The sequence below is a fragment of the Caretta caretta genome, chromosome 4 (assembly GCF_965140235.1).
Source record: "Caretta caretta isolate rCarCar2 chromosome 4, rCarCar1.hap1, whole genome shotgun sequence".
In the NCBI taxonomy this organism is placed as follows: domain Eukaryota; kingdom Metazoa; phylum Chordata; order Testudines; family Cheloniidae; genus Caretta; species Caretta caretta.
In genome coordinates, this window is record NC_134209.1 from 117,851,709 (window position 1) to 117,859,028 (window position 7,320).

At 41.0% G+C, this 7,320-nt stretch overlaps 1 long non-coding RNA gene across 1 annotated transcript; it reads left to right on the forward strand.

Annotated features, from left to right (window-relative positions):
• Positions 1–3,064, forward strand: LOC142071785 (uncharacterized). Its single transcript, XR_012667978.1, has 3 exons — positions 1–300; positions 1,082–1,245; positions 2,697–3,064. It is a non-coding gene; the product is annotated as an uncharacterized LOC142071785 (long non-coding RNA).
• Positions 3,065–7,320: the final 4,256 nt, after the last annotated feature.

Here is a 7,320-nt window from a genome sequence, read left to right on the forward strand (position 1 = left end):
CTGTGATTCTAAAAGATGTATTGTCCTTATATATTCCATGACCTATCCTCCTTTTTTGCTACCAGGAGTCTGACAACACCTGTATTCTGTACTGGCGAAGGAACAAAGGAGCAGTTGGGTTAGCCCCAGCTTTTATGCCCTCGGTCAAAGGCATGAGAACACCAAGTGCAGGCATGGCCACCTACCCCAACAAACACAGCTGGCAAAAAAAATCCGAACTCAAGTGCATAGGGGACATGTGGACCAACAATGGAATATATATATGGACAACACATATCAAAGAACCAGTGTTACTGTAAGGTAAGTAACTGTTTCTTATTATCTGTGAGATAAACAAAATTGGGAACCATTTGTGCAGTAATCTTATTATCTGTTCATGCTTTGCAATGACTGTATAGGAAACAGAGCAAATAAAGCCTACCAGATGCAGCAAACTCTCTTGAGCCTAAGAAAGCAAAAATGTAATGTTGCAAATGTAAATGCTGGCATTGCAGCTTAATATACATATAAGCCAAGTAATCTATATTGTGTGATCATCATTTTTTTAAGAAAGGCTGGAGCCCAGAGACTAATAAATGTCCTCATCTGCAGTGTATCAGCAGTTCTCAGTCCTGCGCTGATGTACAGATAATAAATCTAATTGAAGAAATATTACATGAATCCACATGTGGATTATAGATGAGTTACAGCCTTTTGCTCATGAAGCTTTAAAGACTCAGTTGCCGTTTTCATTTTTTTGTTTTGGGGGTGTCCAAATTACCTCTTATTTTTAATTCAACATTTTAATAACACTGGCTTGAGGGGTTTTGAAATCCCAAGTAAGACAATTTAAGAAGCTGACAATCATTTTTTTTAAATCATGTCCATTGCAAACTTGAACTGGTTACAAAGTGACCCCCTTCTGGTATTAAACAGAGGACCTATGGTGAGAAACCAATATTTGAATAATTGTGCTGTGTGTATTCAGAAACTGTTGCTTTTCATTTATTTATAAAACTACCTTTGTAAATAATGTGAGCATACTAGAGTGCATTGTAATCATTCTATTTAAAAATATTGGTTTAAAAAACACTGTCTCTAGCCATCTGTCACAGAGTGCCTCTGTCACTGCCCAGTGAATTACAGCTGGACTCCCATACCTACTCCAAAAGGCATGACAACAACAGGAGCCTTTGCCTTGGGAGAATCTAGTTGGAAAAGACCCTGACTGTTCAAGGGCCCAGATCCCAAAGTCTCTGAACTAAGGTAAAAGCCCTGAAGCCCTTGCAGACACTGAAAGGCTTCTCTGTGATCAGACTTTCTTTTCTTATACCCAAAAGGGGTGGACTGGGAGGTGTAACCTGGGTGGTGGGGGCTGAGCCACAAAAGAAGAGACAGGCCCCCCATAAGACTGAACTATAACTAAAAAGGGGGGATGTCAGGGTGGGAGACAACCTGCTGCACCCCTGCCTGACCCCTAGTGGCACTGGTGGTGAGCATTCCCCTTTACAAGGCCTAGTGATGAGACATAATATTTGACTTAGATTTTGGATTCAAATCCCACCTGTGTCAGTAGTGGAAAAATTATAATCTGGCTATTTTTTGGCCTACTATGTGTGAAGCGAATATAGTGGCTCTCAGTGGACAGATGTGTGCACCACAGTTGACACTGATGGGAAAGCAAAGGAGCCAAGAGCCAAAACACTTACTCACCCTCCCACACTTAATGGTGGTTTGAATAAGTCAAATTGTTGGAGCACTGTCGGGAAAGTTTGCTCTCTTGCTGCTGACTTTGTTCTCCAAGTACTGTCCCTCAGTTTTTGTGAATTAAAGGATTGTGAAAAAAAATGTTTTAGCAGAAATATGAGAATAAAGGCATGGTACCTCCTAGCAGTAGATTTAGGAAGGTCTCCTGATAGGTTATGAGGTGATGGCCAGTTTAGTGTGAAAAAGCTTCCACTGTAGTTACCCGATTGTACCCAATCTGTGGCTAAAAAGCAAATGGCACCTTCCATTGCTGTCAGCTGTTTAAATGTAGACTGTACCCTTTTTTTCAGTCCACTCTTCTACAAGTTGACCTGTGAAGTTGTTCTTGCTATGTATAAACTGTCAAAAATGCTTAGGGTCTCATTTTCTGCCCATACTGCTGTAAATCAGAATAACTGGACTGAAGTCACATGCGTTACATCACTATAACACCCCAAGTTGAATTTGTCACTTCAGAACTGCTGGCTTCCATTTGATGCAGGGGAAAAGTCATCTGACAGCAGAGTGAGAGAGCTCAGTATCTGAGCATTTTGGTTTGATAATGGGCTAACAAACAAATGATGATGTTTAGTACTAGGTTGTGAATACTTGGTGAGAGTTACTCTGGGGGCACAATGGGACCTCAGTCGTTGTTGGCTTTTAGGTACTACCATAATAAACACTACCAACAATAAACACAATTATTGTTAATAATAGTCCCATGAGTAAGCCTTCTGGAGTCAATGGAACCACTAGTGGGAGTAAGAGGGCTCACCAGTGTGAGCAAAGGGCTCTCAGTTTGGCCCTTGATATGCTCAAAAAGAGGAATGTAGATAGACAAGAAAGGATTTTCCATCCTATCAGATTTAAAAAGAAGTATTTTTATAAGCTTTCTTACAATATAGTGTAATAACCCTTGTTTAAATACAAAACTCTCCAACAATCTCTCACAGTCCATCTCCCTCTTCTAGATGCTCTAGCAGTGACGTTACAATGCTTTATCTAGTTTATGGTTTTGCATCGCACTCGTCATTGCAATTTTAGAAAGTACCAGAGAAATGGACTAGTGAGCAACAGACAAGCCAGATGATAAAAGGTATGTTTTTATATGTATATATCTAGAGAGAGAGAGAGAGAGAGTGTGTATGTTTATAAAATATAAATTGCACTGGAATTGACATGCTTCTTGTGGCATTGTAGAAGCAGAGAATCGTCTGGCAGGATTTGAATAAATAGCTATAATAACACCATACCACATCATGATAAATATTTATCTTTTTTAGAGCCAGTAAATACTGTCTAAATACATATTTGTTTATTTTACCAGAATGAGTGTCCACCTGTCAATTTTAGGAAATGCTACAACTTTATTTCCAATAATGTTGTATTTTTCTTTGACTTTTTTTTATTGTTCTTTGTGTGTTTTTGAGCCAACTTTGCAGTGCTACGGTACAGGAAAAAAAAATGCTTACCAGTATATTACCATCCCCATGGATGCAGAACTTAATAGGCATGAAATTGACTGATGCACTTAAAGGGAGCAGGTCCATGTGCATATGGTGCCAGCAGTTTTTAGGGTTTATAATCAGTAAATGGATTTTAATACAGAAATGGTTTTTAATAATGATATAATTGATACTATTATAACTCCAGCTTGTATTCTACACAGTGAAAACTGCAATATTCACTTTTTTTTGTTTTATTTTAGAAAAATTCATCTGAATGTCAAATCTATGAGCTATATCAATGCAGCACCGTATTTTTCAGGAAAAGACAGCACCAGTCTACAATGTTAATTTTTTATACCTTGATTACCACCACCAATGCCTCTCATCTCTGAGACAGTGGCTTGGGATTCTGAGCCTATTATGTTGCTTGGAATCTTAGGTCTGATTCTAGTCCTCCTGAAGTCAGTGTGAGTCTTTCCACTTACTTCAGCTGGACTCGGATAAAGCTGTCTGTGATTTTCATCCATTCCTTAAGGTGAAGATCTACTCTGAAAAGTGACTGTCAACATGACCATGAGCTGTCATGATGACTGTAGGTCAGTGACTTCTAGGTCAGACTTTATTTAAGTTTACAAGCAAAGAATTGTTGTTTTCCGTCAACAGGACAAACTGTTCTTTATTGCTCAAGCTTCATCATCAGTAATAAAGATTTAGGAAGCAAAAGTTCCAACCTGTTTGACATTAATGCTTTCAGTAGAATTATACAGGTGTAACTGAGGGCAGAATTGGGCAGTTGGAACTTAGTTTACATTCTGTTGATGTGTGAGCCAGAAAAGAGTTCAGCTCTTTCCTGTAGATGTGATCGTTCTGCAGTGCTACCAGGAATAAAAGATAATTAAAATGTATTTTTCTCATGGAAGCAAGTAGATGTGACTCAGAATGCACTCAGGGAACAGTTCTGCTGAGTTAAAAGATGCCATTTTTATTTGGTCACCATAACTGCACTGTTATGCAAGAACAAAGTGGCATAGACTTAACCCTGCACTCATTAGGCCTGATTCATATCTGCCCTGCAGCTTGTATAGTCATTTACACCATTGCAATAGTCAACTGTTCTGATCTGATACCATTTAATATATATGCTGCACTGACTCTGCACAACGGGCAAAGGAGTGGGGAATTAGACCCACTGTTTACATTTTAGTCCAAAGGACATAGAAGTCAAACATCCTTCTCCCCGTCCACCATGCTCTGCCATTAACATCAGTTAGTTTTTGTAAAACACATTGCATTCCTTTCCCCAGGAAGCTGAGCACATTATCTGTACAACACTCCGATATATTGCTAGAAACATTCCACTGTTAAGTTTTTAGAGAGTTCTTTTCATAGCTAGCAACCTTGATGTGACCACAGCACCTGTTTTTACCTGATAAGATCATTAATTTTTTTCCTCTCCAGCATTTGTGTTGAGCATAAGCAACTCTTTGTTTATACGTGACAATTATTGCCCGGATATCAGCTTGCTGGAACGCTGACCCATATTTCCTGATTTAATAAAAACAAACAAACAAACCATTAAATGACCAATTAGAAGAGAGCACTTCAACAAAAGTGGAATGAACTGTATTATTATGAGAGCGCAGGTTTCTCATTAGCTGAAATAGAGCTAAGACCACTCCTGGAATCAGTCATCATGCAGCTTTTCAGCCGTCACTCTGCTGCAGCAGCGGCCGTCTCTTAGTCAAAATGACAGCATAGCACTGATCTATATAGTTCTCTCAGCAAGAGCGAGAACAGTTGCATATTCACAATAAATGTGTTCCTGGAATAAACACATTGGGAAGTACAGCTTATTTTTTTAAGAGAAATTTTCTTATCCTCCCTCTCTCCTTTTTTTTAAATTTAGTAGGTTGCTGTCATGTACAACATTTTAGTTTTGTAACTATTCTAGGCAGAGCTTTATAACTGTAGTCTATGGAACTTATGATTTTGTTTTTCTGCATACTACAGCTTTACATTTCTAAAAGTCTGCTGGTGGCAGCTGTCATTTTGTGTTCAGTTCAGATGTGGACTAACAGAAGAGAGACGTGCTCTGCTCTCTCATGAGCCAGCTGCACCAGTGTTTAGCAATCCTGGGAGCCCTAAGATAGCAAGGCTCCTAAGACTGCAGCTTTTATCAGCGCTGTGTTGAATAGACTTGCTCTGGGTGGGTTTCAGTGACACATTGCTGAAAATGGCATGGAGTGGGAGAGCCATTATACAAGGGCTCCCAGAATCGATACCACTGATTCAGTTATCAAGAGTGGAATTTTCTGTCAAAAACCCTAGTGTAGACAACATTCTGGAGTCTTTACGTTTGCTTTTTCTGGTTTTGCCTTCATCTGTATGAAGAGTGGTTTGGACTTAAAGTACGTAGTTGTGTATCAGATTCTTTAGTGTCAAGGGCCCAGATCCACAAAGGACTTAGGTTCCTAACTTCTGTTGATTTGTCTGGATCAAGGGCCATATACGTACTGTGACAGGGTCGGGCCAGATGGCTACAGGAGAGTGCTAGAAAGCAGATATATTAGCCCCAGGTTAAGTAGGTCCCTTTTCCCTGGGTAGGGTAACAGGGAAGGTTCCAGAACAATCAGGAACTTTCTGGAAACAATTAAGGCAGACAGTCTGATTAGAACACCTGCAGCCAATCAAGAAGCTACCAGAATCAGTTAAGACAGGCAGGCTAATCAGGGCACCTGGGTTTAAAAAGGAGCTCACTTCAGTTTGTGGTGTGCGTGCAAGGAGCTGGGAGCAAGAGGCGCAAGAAGCTGAGAGTGAGAAGGCATACTACTGGAAGACTGAGAAGTACAAGCATTATCAGACATCAGGAGGAAGGTCCTGTGGTGAGAATACAGAAGGTGTTGGGAGGAGACCATGGGGAAGTAGCCCAGGGAGTTGTAGCTGTCACGCAGCTGTTACAGGAGCCACTGTAGACAGTTGCAATCGACAGGGACCTGGGCTGGAACTCGGCGTAGAGGGCAGGCCCAGGTTCCCCCCATCCCTCCATCCCCCACAACACCCTACTTGATACTGGAGGAGTTGACCTGGACTGTGGGTTCCACCAGAGGGGAAGGTTTCTGGCCTTTTTCCCGATCCACTAGGTGGATCAGCAGAGACTGCGGGGATTGTTCTTCTTCCTTTTCCCCATGCTGGCCAGTGATGAGGCTAACTGAGTGAACGGCAGATTTGAGTCACGAAAGTGGCCAAACTGAGGGCTGCCATGAACCTCTGAGGCGAGCAAATCTGCCAATAAGCGCAGGACCCACCAAGGCAGAGGAGGAACTTTGTCACAGTATCTAGATCAACAGATTGATTATACCATTATATTTTCTGTTTGGTGCAGGTGTGAAGAAACTCAGTATCTCAGGGTGACCGTCAGGCCACTGGTTCAAATTCAGATAAGTTGCAAGTATCAATGAGTGTCTTATTTAGTTTGGCCTTTCAGAAAGGCCTCTGAACTCCCAGTGTTTGATATCAGAAATGGGCAAAACAGACCCCCAAAATGGTTTTCAAAAAAATACCTGAAACATTCTGCCATTTCATTTCATGTGATCTTGAAGCCCCATAAGTCTTTGGTTTTACAACATTTCAGGAAAATGGACATTTTTTGTGTTGAAGTATGCAAAAAACAGAGAAGCAATTTTTTTTCTTGAAAATGTGCACTTGTAAACATCTAACCTTAGGTGGAAGGAGTCTGTGTCCATTTGTATGGGGAGTGTGTCCCCTCCTGGACAAGCTGCATGTTTGTCTAGTGCAACACAGGCCTTAAACTGTGGTCAGTGGGTCACTGTTAGCCCATGGAACGCTTGCTGGTGGACTGCAGTGAACTGGTTTTGGAACATTATTCCCCTTAGCACTTCTGTGTAGTGCTAAGTATATATTATGACAGGAAACTGAGCCACAAATGACAAGATCCTCAGCTGGTGTAAACTGGCATCACTCCATTGAAGTCAATTTACACCAGCTGAGATTCTGGCTTAGAAAGTGTGTGATGAGCCTGAGGGAACACTGTGGTCTAGTAGGTTAGGCATGAGTCCGGGCATCAGGACACTCGCATGCTATACTGGTGCTGGTATTTACTTGCTGGATGACCTCAGGCAAATGATTT